General features: G+C 48.3%; 1 protein-coding gene across 4 annotated transcripts in view; it reads left to right on the top strand.

The window, feature by feature from the left end:
- The first annotated feature begins 592 nt into the window (after window positions 1-592).
- Window positions 593-14,859, top strand: part of PTK2B (protein tyrosine kinase 2 beta) — a 125,445-nt gene continuing 111,178 nt past the window's right edge. For 3 of the 4 annotated variants that reach the window (XM_058720738.1, XM_058720741.1, XM_058720743.1), the window contains exon 1: window positions 593-791. The gene's annotated coding sequence lies outside the window, so the exon portion shown is untranslated. The remainder of the gene's footprint in view (window positions 792-14,859) is intronic. The other variant, XM_058720740.1, reaches the window with a different exon arrangement.

Consider the following 14,859-nt stretch of genomic DNA (forward strand, 5'->3'; position numbering starts at 1 on the left):
TCACTGCCCTGTTGGCCTGAGTAAAGAGGTGAACCAGCTTCTTTGTTTGGGCAGCCAAGTTAGCTGATATGGAGATGGGGCCAGGTAAAGGCTGCCCAGCTTCTGTGACAATTCTTGTGCTGCCCCTGGTCCTGCCCTCTCACAGCACAAGCACCTGGGTCAGTTTTGCCAAAGCCCCTGGCAATATTCACCTGATCCCAGTGTCCCATCAAGGGGCTGGGGCCACTGTAGAAGTAGGGGGGAGAGGGGGAAGCCCCGGAGGGGCACAGATGCTGAGATTATGGGAGGCAGGTAACAGCCTCCCACTAGGAGGCTAGAGAGGAAACACCAACGTCTAAACGTGGCCTCCAAAAGCCGGCCTGTGGAGTAGGAAGAGGGAGGGGTGGTTGAAATTCAGAGGGGTCAGCCGCTCAAAGGGCACACAACAGCAGAAGACCCCTTCTGGGGTTGGGAGAGGGCTGCCCAGGTGGGCACGTGCAGCTCAGGGAATTGGTGGTGGCGTCTACTTCAGGGTTTATGGTAAGAGGCTGGAGCAGGCACACACTCAGCACCACAGACAACACACCCCACCCTTTAAGGAAGTGAGGAGGAGAGCAGCAGGGGTGTGGTTAACTAGGAGGAGGAGAGGGGAAAACACAAACCTGTCAGCCCTGTTACTCAGCGGAGGCCTCCGGAGCCACCGCGGATCCCTTACCTGCCGCAGCCCCTGGACCCACCTGTACCTGCCGCCGCGCAACCCGCGCCTCACCTGGCGGAGCCGAGGAGCCGTCGGAGTCGGCGCTTCTCTCGGTGTGAGTCCCCTCCCGCGATCCGGGCTGAGCGCCCAGCCAGAAGTTGGAGGCTGGACGGGGTGGCAGGGGGTGGCAGGGGGTGATTCCGAGACTGGGGGTACCTGGACCGGCCTGAGAGTTCCTGGAAAAGGAACTCAGGAGTCGGAGCTGCTGGTGCACCGCATGCCCAGGCTCACTAGCCCTCCCCAGGGGTAGAGGGATTCTATTTTTGGAGTTAATTTGAGACAGAAGGGTGTTTCTCCCTCTTTGTCCTCGTTAAGTATTCGTGGAGGGGAGGCGTGGGGGGGGGCGGTGTGCAGATGATGAGAAGACACCGAAGGGCCACCTGCCGCTAAAGGTTAGACCAGAGAGCAACAGACCAGGGCTTTCAGAATCCGGCCACAGGTGCTGCCTCAGAGCCCCTCCCTGCGTCCTGCCCTCTCCCCTCTCCTCATGCCCTTCAGCACCCCCACCCTGGTCCTATTCCCATGCCCTTCCCACTGCTCTGGCATGGACTTCCTGCCCCCCTAGAGGGCATCTGCTAAATCGAGCCCTGACTCGAAGCAAGCTGGGAGGGCTCTGAGAGGGGAATAGAGGCAGAACTCCAGGGTGTGTGTGTGTGTGTGTGTGTGTGTGTGTGTGTGTGTGTGTACTAAAGTTAGCACTCCCTGCACACTGGTTCTTTGTGAAACTACCTTCTAAAGGCCATGAAAGGGTTAAGTTCTGTGCTGCCTTCTCCTGCTGTCAGGCTGTGCGTGGGCAAAGCCTTGGGTGGGTGAACAAGGAACATATGGGTGATGTTCTGAGCCCACCGAGCCCCACCACCTGCCCTAACCCTCAGCCATCTGACACTGGCATCTCCCCACACCCCAAACGTGGGGCTTAATCCAATTAGACTCTTTTAAAGGGGCCAGGGGGAGAAGGGAAGCAGAGTTTGGACACAGAGGGGGCATGTGCCAGGAGGGTTTGGGAACCCAGGAGGAAGTTTCTGCTGACCTGTAGCTAGACCTGAGCCCACAGGGACAGTTGGTCTGGAACGATCAGGTAAGGGACATGAGCAGGCGCTCTCTCCTCACCTGAGTCCCGGCCAGGAAATGCCGTTGGGGAGCTAAGCTCCAGCTTTTCACAACTCTGAGGGAGGGAGAGGAGGCAGAGATGAAAAAGTGAGTAAAGATGGAAGGGAAGGAGGAAGCAGTCACATTCAAGAGATGCAGCTCTGCCTGAACATTCTTCATTCATTCATTCGTTCATTCAATAAGCATCTGCTGAACTTCCCACCTGAGGTCACATGCTGGTGCTGGGCGTGGGGAGACACGGGTGCATGTGACCCGCCCCTGCTCCCTGGGGCATGCTGCAATGGGAAGGGGCAGTGGTCACGGAGTCAGGGAAGACTTCCCGGCAGAAGTGACTCTAGGTGGAGACGCTAAGGATCCATAGGAATCAGCCAGATAGCGGGAGAGAGGGAAAAAGACCCGCACAAAGCACAGTTAGGGCTAAGACCTGAGGCCAGAAGCAGCATGACACATTCAGGAAACTGAAAGTAGTGCAGTGTGTTCTGAGCATGGAGAATGCAGGGGCGAGGTGAAGCTGGAGAGGTAAGTAGAGACAGCTCCAGAAGGGCCTGCTCAGGCTGCCATGGCAACTCGTGTTGGAGCAACGCTTGGGACCTAGAGCCAGGCGGGAGACTTCCCGGCATGCCTCTGACTCTAGGGTGGGGTTGCTAGATTTAGCAAATAAAAACACAGGACACTCAGATTTGAATTTCAGAGAAGCAATTAATCTTTTTCTAGGATAAGTATATCCCGTGCAATATTGGGACATACTTATACTCAGACGTTATTTATTGTTTCTCTGAAATTCAAATGTAACTGGGTATCTGGTGTTTTATCTGGCAACACTTCTCTACGAGAAGGCTGAAGATGCTACCATGCTGGGGATAGGCAGGTGCCAGGAGAACAGTCTCAGGGCATATTTATCTTGTAACCAATCCTCCTGGATTCCAGTTTGGGACTCCTTCACTGACTGACTGTGTTATTTCTTTTTCTGTTTTTTAAAATGTTTATTTATTTGGGAGGGGGACAGACAGCGAGGGAGAGAGAGAGAATCCCAAGCAGGCTCCACACTGTTAGCACAGAGCCCGACACAGGGCTTGAACCATGAGATCATGACCTGAGCTGAAATCAGGAGTCAGAAGCTTAACCGATTGAGCCACCCAGGTGCCCCTGACCATGTTATTTCTTTAAAACAAAAACAAAAACAAAAACAACTTGGTCCACGTGTTTATCTACACAGCTGAAGGACAATGATGCCTCAGAAAGAAATTGGGCTTTGGAGCCTGACGGACCTGGATTCAAATCCAAACTTGGCTGCTTGCCCACTGTGAGGCTCCGCACAGACCGCTTAGCCCCAGTATCTCTTTTCTGAAAGAATACAGGAATACTTGGTTGTCCAGGCTGTTGAGAGGATCAGTGATAATGCACGTAGTTGCCTAGTGAGTGCTAAGGAAAAAGTGGCAGATAGTAATTTTTGTAACACCTCCATGGGGATGACCAAAGTGGTATCCACCAAGTTCTTGGGGCTCATTGATTTCTGTTTATATTTACTGAGCACTCCGAGATCCCAGGGGAAATAATGTGGTAGGGTCCTGCTTCTAGTGAGAGAGTGGGTTAGCTCCTGGGCGGAGAGGGAGAGCCCGAATTGGCTTTTGTTTTTCCAGCTTTGCCATTGCCTTCGAGTATGACCGGCTGCTATGGGAGAAGATCCCCAGCTCTCCTCTTGGAGGAAAGTGGGTGGGGGAGAGGCAGAATTAACTGAAGGGAAATGTGAATTAATTAAAAGAGAGAATCCACATAAAACACCTAGCACAGCGCCTGACACAAACAAATGCGCTATAAAATTTGGCTGCCCTTATTCCCATTTTTACAAGTAGCTTATTAGAAAAATAGCTTTCAGGGGTGGATGAAGAAAGGGCGCCTTGTGAACCATGTTTGGACTTTAACAGGAGCATTTGTGAAAGCAAACTAGGGGCCTCCTAAAAGGGAACCCGGAGGGAGTTAAGAATTTGTTAAGAGAAAGAGGAAATGGAAATTGTGTTCCCCTTGTGGGAACCGCTGAGTGAAAAATGGCCCCTCTTTCCAATGGCTAAGCCTCCCCATCCCCATGCCCAGTGATAGGCCTTTTGTCCCCAGCTCTTTAGAGCAGCATTTGCCAAACAGTGTTCAGAGAAACTCTATGCCATGAGATAGTTATGGGTGTTCCATTGGGGAAATGTTCAAATGAGCTAGCTCTCACAGATTTGTCATGCGAATTTACACAGTCAAGGTTATGATAAGTCCTGCAGAAAAAGACTCCTGTATCACTGGGCCTACTAGCATTCTGTAAATTTGACTATAGAACTCTGGCAGGGGTGTAGGGAAACCTATTATTGTTTCATAGGAAATAACATTTCATATCTAGTGACAGTTCATGTGGGTACAGTTCTGGGACCAAGCAGGTCTTTCAGAGGACATTATTCATCCCATAACTCTATCAGGGAGGGATCTAATTTATTATAGACTCAGCGATGTCCAACTTACAGAAGATCTTCAGGGACTGAGCACTTATGTAGAGCTGTCCCTGCACCACATATCCCCCATGGACAGAAACCCCTACTCGTGTCAACCAAAATCTTACTGCAACTTACCCCCATTTCCCATTGTTCACAGAGAACCCTGGGGAAAGTATGGCTCTTAGCAAGTAGCCCTCCATTCTGATGGCAGTAGCTCAGTGCCCTGAGTATGGCTAAGACAGGCACAGTTGGTGCGGGAAGGGAAGGAAGGGAGCATACCTGGGTAGACCCCAAGTGGTAGGTCTCCCAGCCTGTAAATTTCCCCCTGCCCAGGAGTGGCCTTGTGGCCTTGGCCTCCCAGAGGAATGGGGCTCTCGGGTGGTCACACATGGGTGGCTGGAAATACCCAACTGCTGGCATGTTCAGGGCTGCAAGGGTGGTGATTAAGAGAAGTCCTTGCTGGCTCAGTGACTGAGGGTTTCTCCTAGACTCTGGGTCATTTCTAGGGTAGAGGGGGAGGAGCAAGAATAGTGGCCTCCACAATGCTAACATGGTTGGTAGTCCTATGGTCAAGTGCAAAAGCTTGGAGTCAGTCAGCCAAGCTTCCAGCTCCAGTTCCTGGACTTGTCGCTTGACATTAGGCAAGTCACGTAGCCTTGTCCTCCTCATCTATAAGACAGGTGAGAAAGGAGGCAGGCAGTTGGAGGAGGGGGGCTGGGGTAATAGGCATTTATCAACTTACATGGCCTATTTCAATATTTTAACATCCCTTTTGCCTCAACTGCACATAAAAGAAATGCCGTCCTTCGGGGCGCCTGAGTGTCTCAGTCGGTTAAGCATCCGACTCTTGATTTCTGCTCAAGTTGTGATCTCATGGTTCGTGGGTTCAAGCCCCGCATTGGGCTCTGTGCTGACAGCATGGAGCCTGCTTGGGATTCTCTGTCTCTGTCTCTGCCCCTCCCCTCCTTGCTCTCTCTCAAAATAAAAATAAATAAATTTAAAAATAAAATTCAGCCCTTCAACAGGCATGCAGTAGGCATTGAATAAGTATGGCTCTCCTTATCATTCTACTTTTATACTTAGGGTTCACCTGAGCTGGTGGGGAAGCACCTGAGGGAAAAGGCCATCTTCTGAGGGCTGGCACCCATGGCTTCTTGCGTGTGCTGTCTCACCAACCTGCATCACATCTCCAACAGTTTTTGCGTCTTGCCCCCCACTGCACACCCAATTCCCCATGCTTGATGAACAGCCTGGGCCTATTTAACTATTTAACCATTAAAGAGACTTTCTTCTACTGCCCATCAGACAATGGAGTCTGAATGGTCACTTGAGGTGTTGAACAAGCTGACAAGCTTCATGAGCTAGTGGCTTCACTCTCTTGGGGTTCTCAGCGTCCTGTGCAAAGCTCTGAGCTGTGTGAAGGCGTGGCTGTGGGGGAGGGGACCGTTTTTTGAGTCACTCTGCTGTTTCCCAAGGTATAATTATTACTCATGATGACAGTTTGATTAAGAGAGCAGGCTGGAGGCTGCAAATTCCGATGCCCTTTTTACCTAGACACAACGGATGGATTGGTGGGAACACAGGGGTGGTTCCAGGTGGACTATGGGTGGGTGGCAAGAAAGGACACTCCCCTGGTCAACGTGATTAGAACTAACACCAACTACCGCCAACATCCATGGAAGGGTGATCCTTCCCCATTTCTCTCTTGGGGACTGTTCACTAACATCTTCCTTCCAGTGCCCTTCTTGCCTTTTATGTCTTTAAATCCACCTACAAAGAATCTGGCCACATCACTCACTAACTGGGGCCTCACAGGAACATACCTCTCCCAGTGTTTAGAACTTGACACTGGGTTTAATTGTTATCTCATGAGCCAGTCTCCCTTTCAGTTAGGCCAATTCTCCCAACACCTTTGAGGGCACAGGACCACCGGTCCCCTTTCCTGTGCCCCTTCTTTCTCTGAGGGTCTGCCCACCGCCTGGATCTCTCAGACTCTCCCAGCTGATGCATCCCCACTGGGACAACTGAGGACCCTGGAGGTTCCTTGCAAGCCTTCTGGGAATTCTCTCCCCCACCCCCTCCAAGAGTTTGGGCTTTGTTTGCTCTTGGGGAATGGGAAGGGGCAGGGATCTGTTTCCCACCAGTGAGAGAACAACCCCTCTGGTCCTGGCCACTGGAACATCACATCTTCTGGTTTCTAAATGATGTAATTTGCCCCGCCCCCTACTTCCTCCCTAGCCTCAAGCACATCTCTGTTCTCCAGGAGCTTTTGCAATGGGAACCCAGCTCCTCTCTTGGGGTGTGGGTTTACACTCTCCCACACCTGTTCCTGCTCCAGGCAGGTTAGCAGAGATCTGACACTCCAGCATCTCAGAAGGCGCCCTTATCAGCAGCCGGTTACCTTCCCTCCTCTGTTTTCACAAACACGGGCTACCAATGTACAGTGACATGAACCTAGGCAGTCATAAGTGGCTTGAGTTCCCAAGCGCCTGGTGCAGGCAAGTTGGGAGGCCGGGTTAGCGGATGGCTGATCAGAAATGAAAACAAGACATGGCTCTAGTTTAGATCCTGCCATTTGCTAGCAATGTAACTTTGGAGGGGGAGGGTGGTCTCTTCAGTCTTGCAGACCTCCCTTTTCTCACTTAAAAATGATGAAGAAGTACAGTGCCCTTGATTAGATCCTTGAGAGAAATCCTTGACTTGTGTGAAAATGCCCTGGAAAGCACCGTAGGCACTCTACCTAGAAAGATGAAGAGTTGTGGGTTAGAGCCTTGACTCTGTCACTTTCTACCTGTGTGGCATTGCCACACAGAGACTTAGTTTTCTCATTTGCAACTTGTTCTAGATATTTGTTTCCTTTTTCTCCCCTCTTCACCTCCTCGACTCTCAGGGCCAGTCTTTCTTTCCTTTTCTTTTTTAAATGTTTATTTATTTTTGAGAGAGAGAGAGAGAGAGAGAGAGAGAGAGAATGCATGAGCAGGGGAGGAGCAGAGAGAGAGGGGGGACAGAGGATCCGAAGCAAGCTCTGTGCTGACAGCAGTGAGCCCAATGCGGGGCTCATACTCATGAACCATAAGATCATGAGCTGAGCCGAACTGACTGAGTCACTCGGGTGCCCCACGGTCAGTCTTTCTTTACAGGTGAGGGACTGTGTCTATTCTCAGTGAGTTTACAGAGTGGTGGAGGAGGTGGTAAATAAAGATACGTAACTGTAAGACAAGATGGGGACTTGCAGTGCCATAAACGGCACCCATAAAGTGTGATGATGTCAGAGGATGGAGAGATTACTCTGGGGAGTCCAGGGATGCTTCCTGGAGGAAGTGGAATTGGAAATGCTCTGAAAGGATGGGTAGGGTCTGGCCGCAGAAACTTGGGATGGTGCTTGTGGATAAAGAAGAGAGTAAATAAAAGCAGGGAAGTGGGAAGGCCTAGTCTGAATGACTCACTTTGGGTGGAGCCGAGGCTGTCAAAGGGCAATAAAGATAAGGGCGGAAAGTAAGATAAGGCTTCAACCTGGTGGCTGAAAAGTTTGAACATTACTCTGAAGGCTGCAGGGAGCCTTTGGACTTTATGCTGAAGGCTTGTAAAGAGCTGTGGAGATGTCAACTTGGGTGAAGGGGGCCCTGATCAAATTTGGGCAGTAGCAGGTAAAGAGGATCCGAGAAAAGAGAGCTTGACATTTCAGGAGGAGCAGCTATGATATGTTACAATAATTCATGTCTTAAGAGTCTGGATAAATTCAGGATGATATGGGGGTCCTGGAGATATCTGCTAGTCAGTTGGAGGCTTCTCCATTCTCCGAGTTGAAATCGGTCCTTAGTTGAATGGGAAAGCTGTAGCGTTCATGGGAACATCAAATTGTTTACGTTATACCCAGAATTTGCCATTCTCCTTAATCCCCTCCTTCTTCCACACTTTTGATTCACAGATAAGCCCTTTCCCACAGCCTTCATTTTTTGCTAGGTATGCGCTAAGTGTCAGCTTGTCTCCAGGTTTAATGGCAATCTCCTTGAGAGTCAGTGAGCAACTTGCACTTAGATCTGCTGCCCCTCCATCCACCCTCATCAGTTCACGTGACTCCAGGGCTCTACTTCCAGCCAGGCCCTCCTCCCTTCAGCCCCCAACTTCCAAGAGTCTATAAGACATTTCCACTTGAGTAATTCATCTTAAATGCTACATGTAGGAAACCAAGTTCATCAGTTTCTCAAACAAAACCATCTCTTCCTCCAGGCGTCTTTCCTGTTCATGTAGTGGTCTTTCTCCTAGAGTCCCAAGTCGGAAACCTTGAAGTTCTCTTCCCTTTCTCCTCTTTGCTTTTCTCTGCTCGTATCTTACCTATCCCTAATCCTGCAGATTCCTCCTTCATGACTCTCATTTCTGTCTTCTCTTCCCCCACCCCCCTGCAGCACTGCTCTAGTCCAGGCCACGCTGATTAGCTAATATCCCCTAATATTATCTAGGAGCCTCTCTCTTTCCTTCTTCCAGTTCCCTCAGAAGCTCCCATGACCCTAGACAAATCCAGATCCCTTAAATTTAGTCTTCGGTGCCATCAATTATCTGGCCTTTGTCTACCCTTCTAGCTCCCCCATATTTTCCATGCTAAGATCTTCACCCTAACTAGCCTGATCTGCTCACTGGTCCCCATCAAACATTTGCTCAAGTCCTGGTCCTGCCCGAAGCCCTGCCCACCTTCCCAACTCTGACAGAGCTTCTTTGCCTCCTCTGATCTGCCAGAATTTATTAGCCCATCCCAGTGTGAAATTCTTTGGGGGAAGAGGGGTGCTTTTCATTTTGTTCTCCTTCTTAATTGCCTCAAGTCCCAAAGAGTGGAGACTCCATTTCCCTTCTTCCCTACACACTGATGCCTGGCTCACTGGGCCAGATGTAGATCTGCCTCATTCCCTGTGCTGGCATCTCAGCTGCCAATGGCAACAGAGCAGGAACCTCATTCCCCCCAGGTGTCAGGTTGTGCTCTTTGTCTCTTTGGATTTGTGGAGGTTTCCTCAAGCCCTGGGACAGGAAGTCAGAGATTTGGAGCAGAAGCTCCATAATCTCTTTATAAGCTACTCCTGTGTCTCTCTAATCCCTGGATCCTTGCCTTTGTCTTTTCCCTCATCCTCTTGCTTATTGAGCTCATTTGAACCAGACTGAAGGACAGGAGAAAGACAGGGTATAGGAGAAAATGCAGGGAACCTGGTAGAGGGGAAACTGCTTTGGGAATATGGAAGAGAGATTTGCAAGGCAGAGGTTGGTGGTTTTTAGTAACCCGGACTTAAGCCTGAATGTGCACAGGCATAGGGTTTGCCATGGTAACTGCACTCAGAGCTTTCTGGATCCTGCAGTCCCAAGATTTGAAAACCCTGAGTACACATTGGCTCATTTATCTCCAGAGAGTGGCCCTCCGTTGGCCCCAATGTACCTCTGAGCCCTCTCCCTCTTTCTCTTCCTGACTCTCTATGTAGAAAAACTCTTCCTGCTCCCGTTTGCTAAACACTTAGCCTCCAACCTGTGTTCACTCCCAGGGAAAGGCATGAGGGGCAGAGAGAACCCCACCCTGAGAATGGGAGCCCTGGGTCTGTTCAGTGGCTGCTCTGTCACTGTCCCTCCACATGATCTTAGATGAGTCACCTGGGTAAGCCTGTTCAAGTTTCAGGGTTTTCATTTGTACATACAATAAGGTTTGGGGACTTGTTAACAAGTGGACAGTTTTCCTCAAAACGGATCTTAGGCAAAAGCCCAGTATGTAAACCAGGTAAAAACAGACCCTCCCAGGGTTGAGCAGGGAGGCAGGTGCCTGCTGGACCTTAAGCTCTTCCACAGTGGTCCCTGGGTGGTCTCTGGGCCCTCCATGCATCTCTTGGGGCCTGGGTCATCTTGGATCCTTTCCAGGCCTCCAGTTCTGGAGATCCTTATTGTTTGTGTGTGGTGGGGGCTGGAGAATGGGTCTGGATTCAAGTGGATTCTGTAAATAATAATCTCAAAGTAAGGAATCCAGCCTGGGGTAGGGCATGTGTATGTGTTGGGGTAGCCGGGTACTGTATGCAGAACTGCCTGACAACAGATGCATAATTTCCCCCTCTGAGCCAATGCACATACATGATAATGGGAAGAAAGCACAGAATTTTCGTCTGAGCTCCCAGGAACCTACAGCACCCCCCAAATATTAGGAATGACCCACAAGGTTTTATGATGTGTTTTACCAACTCTTCACAGAAAGTACTTCAAAACTGAGCTCCATTGCGATTCAAGCAAACTAGGCTGTAAGCTCTGTCGAGGTCAGAGCCATGCACTGAGAGTCCGTGTTATATCCTAAGGATGCAGCTGGTGCCTGACAGTCAGTTGGCGTTTGACATGCACAATGTGTGCCTGAAACTGGCCATCTGTGTACCTCCCAATAAGGAGGTTGTTAAAAAAAAAAAAAAGCTGATGTGAATATGTAAATGTTTTAGAGTAATATTTAATACATTGTTTCAGTGACCGGTTTAAAATCACATACTGTGTAAAATAATACGTTGAATTAAAATATGGCTTTTCTCCAATGCCCCCTGGTACAAAACCTTTCACACTCCCCTCACATCTTTGACATCAGTATCCTTCTCACCACTGGAACCAATTTTTTGAGTCAGCAATCCACGTTCTCGCCTGTATCATTGTCCCTACACTCTAAAGAGAGTTGGTTACCTCTTTTTGTTCCAGACTGTGTTTGTTTATTTTTGAAGAGCGGCTTTTATGAGACCTAATTCACACACCATAAAATTCATCCTTTTAAAATGTACATTTGGTGAATTTTGATGTATTCCCAGAGTTGTGCAGTGGACACCACTGTCTAATTGCAAAACATTTTTATCACCCCATAAGAAACCGCATACCAAAAGCAGCTGTTCCTTAATTTTCTATCTTCTCTCACCCTGCCAGCCCCTGCAACCACTCTCTGTCTTTATGGATTTGCCTATCCTGGACATTTCACATAAATGGAGTCATGTACTAACGTGACATTTTTTTTTTTTTTGACTGGCTTCTTTCGCCTGGCATCACGTTTTCAAGGTTCATCCAGGTCACAGCATGTGTGCCGCCTTCACTCCTTTTTTATTGCCACATAATATTCCAGTGTATGGATATACCACATTTTGTTTACCCATTCATTAGCTGATACACATTTGAGTCGTTTCCATTGTTTTGACCACGTTGAATAATGCTGCTATGGAACATACACGTATCAGTTTTTATGTGGACGTACGTTTGCATTTCTCTTAGTTATCTACATAGGCGTGGAATTTCTGGGTTGTGTGATACCTCTGTGTTTAGCGTTTTGAGGAAGAATCGAACTGCTTTCCCCAGCAGCTGTAGCATGTTACATTCCCATCAGCAACGTGTCACGGCTCTAATTTTCCTGATTCTCATCAATGCTGGTTATTGTCTGTAATTTTGATTCTAGCTATTCTAGAGGGCATGAAGTGGTATATCATGTGGTTTTCACATGTATTTCCCTATAATGACAAATGATATGGAGCATCTTTTCATGGACTATTGGCCCTTTGTATGTCTTCTTTGGAGAAAAGCTTAATCAAATCCTTTAGATGGTTTTTTTTGTGTTTGGTTTTGCTGTTCACAATAAAACCACTTCATGCATTGCTTTTAAAAAAATGATCTTTTAAATGTTTTCTTTTTAATAACAAAATTCACACTTATAATTGGGAGGCTATGCCCTCAAGAAAAGTTACTGAGTTTATATTATAGTACCATGCTGCCTTAAAAAAAAAAAATCAGTTAGGTGACCTTTGTAAGCCTCCTTTGGGAGGCATTGATTGAAGTGGTATCAGGCTAATACTTTTTCTCAAAGAGCATATTTTTATTCAAAATAGAATAACTGAGAGGGCAGCCCGTACTGTGAAATATTCTGTTAGGGCTAGAATATGTACTTCCTCTTTTCTGACACCTAATTTGGGAAAGGGAAGAGCTTTACCTTATATTCAAGCATATACGATACAGAAAAATAGATATATAAAAACAGATGGATGGATGAATGGATGGATGGATGGATGAACAAATGACTTTAAGAATGAATGAATGAATGAATGAATGAATGAATTAAAGAAGGAAGAAGGAATGTAAGCTAGTGAGTCAGTCAATCAAGCAACTACACCAATCTATCCCTCTTTATTCTCTCTTAATTCCTGCTGAGAAAACCAACACTGGTCTTAATTTACACTACATATAACCATATAGAAAATTATTTAAAAAACAAGTTTGCAGTTACAAGTTGGAAATACGACACAGTATTTTCTGTTGCCTGGAATATTGTTATCAACTTCCTTTAAAATGGGAGAACCTGGGGCGTCTGGTGGCTCAGTCGGTCAGACAACCGACTCTTGGCTTCTGTTTGGGTCATGATCTCATGGTTCTTGGGTTTGAGCCCCACATGGGGTTCTGTGCTCACAATGTGGAGCCTGCTCGGGATTCTCTCTCTCCCTCCCTCTCCCTCTACCTCTGCCCTTCCCCTGTCACTCTCTCTGTCTCTCAAAATAAATAAATAAACTTTAAAAATTTTTAAAAAATGGGAGACCCAGAGAGACAATATACTGGACATGGTGGAGAAACCCAAAGATACCGTAACATGATTGCAAGATTTGACTCAGGGTTGTACTACTGGAACAGTACCTTTAGGAATGTGATTTTGTTTTATTTAATATTTATTTATTTTTGAGGGAGAGAGAGAGAGAGAGAGAGAGAGAGCGAGCGCTAGTGGGGGAGGGGCAGAGAGTGGGAGACAGAGGGTCCGAAGTGGGTTCTGTAATGACAACAGAAAGTCCGACCCAGGGCTCAAACTCATGAGCCATGAGATTATGACCTGAGCTGAAGTCAGATGCTTAACCAACTGAGCCCTCCAGGCACCCCTAGGGATATGATTTTATACCAGGATCTTCTTCAGGCCTGGAGTCCATCCCTACCCTTCCTGCCAGCATGAGGACTTCAGGGTTGCTGGTGTCTTAGGCATGGGCCTGAGGCTTTTCATTCTCCTTTCTCTGGAGAATAGACTGTTCTATCCCACAAACCACACTCACCAGTGATTCATCAGCCAGTTCTACAGAGAGAGACTGCCCCTTCCAGTCTTCATCTTTGGCCCTGTCTCGAGAAGACAATATGAGCTGGAGAGGAGTACTGTGGAGTTTGGGGTGAGAGTGAGGCAAGGAAAGAGGAAGGATTGCAGAAGAGAGCACAAGAATAGAAGTATGTAGTCAGACTTATGAAGAAGTGACAGAGACATGGGTGAAGGCAGGAAGGGTGGCTTTTAAAGACTCAGACCCTGGAAGGGGAATAAGTGACCGGTAATACTACTCTTTAGAAAGAACTTCATGGCAGCCACAGAAGGGCAGGTTCCCATGGTGTTTACTCTGGAGTGTGTGTGCTTGGATTTGGGGTCGGGAAGCAAGGCGCAGTGAAGGCATTTGTTGCCATGTTGCCATGGCCTGAAGCTCTTGCTGCAGGGCTGGGGTGTAAAACTGCCCAGAGAGGGTGGTGGTGAGGGCTGGCCCCCAGGAAGAGCCCACTTCCTTCTCTTTTCCCTGTACATCTATGTGGGCTGGGGAGTAGGGCAGGGAGGATGGAGAGGGGCTTGGACAGATGAGCAACAGCCATCTGTTGGGGGGAAGGTCAGAGGATGAGGCAGTGCTCAGGAATGGGGAATCTGTGAAGACAACACACACCTGGAAAGCAAGGGACACACGGGCATCTGGTTTGCCCCAATAGTACAAATAGGGTATTTCACAGGAATTATGGAACATATAGGATATTTAGGACTAGAAAAGTCTGGTGGAGGGAAAGGAACTGGGCATTGGACAGGAGCTTGCATTCCACCATCCCCGAGCGCCCCTCCTCCAGAGCTCTTGGCTGTGCCATCCATCTATTGCCAGGCACATGTTATCTTGAGATAAACTTATTTTTCACAAGTACATGCCTTGCTAACGGAACGGTGGAAGGCAGAGGCCTTGTCTCATGGCTCTCGGTCTCCCAGTCATATTCCAGCAAATGTCAGGATGTGAAACCTGTACTCAGGAAACATTTGTTCAGATCTGAGGAGGTTTTCAGGGGGGAAAGTGCTAATTTAGAGACGGTCTCCAAAACCTGTGGGAATGAGGGGCATCAGAGGGATTCACATAAAAACAAAATGTGCAAAATCTCATCAGCTGCTAAGGGATGATGAAGGAGAGATGAGTGGGCAGAGGACTTCCTGATCCCAGGATGAACACACTTGGGGGAACATTCCCAGTGGAAGCAACCTAGCTCGTCCAGGGCTGCACAGAACAGCGCTTCTCAAGTGTCAGCACCATCGGAATCACCTAGGGGGCTTTTGAAAACACAGGTTACTAGATTCCAATTCTACAGTTTCTGATGCAGCGTGCCTGGCTTGGGCCCTGAGAATTTGCATTTCAGACAGTTTCACAGGTGCTGTTAATGCTGCTGGCCCAGGGAGCACACTTTGAGAACCACTCATGTGAAGCCAATTCTGTTACTTAGGGGTGTGTATGAGAACCAACTTCTGTC

The sequence above is a fragment of the Neofelis nebulosa genome, chromosome 3 (assembly GCF_028018385.1).
Source record: "Neofelis nebulosa isolate mNeoNeb1 chromosome 3, mNeoNeb1.pri, whole genome shotgun sequence".
Lineage (NCBI taxonomy): Eukaryota > Metazoa > Chordata > Mammalia > Carnivora > Felidae > Neofelis > Neofelis nebulosa.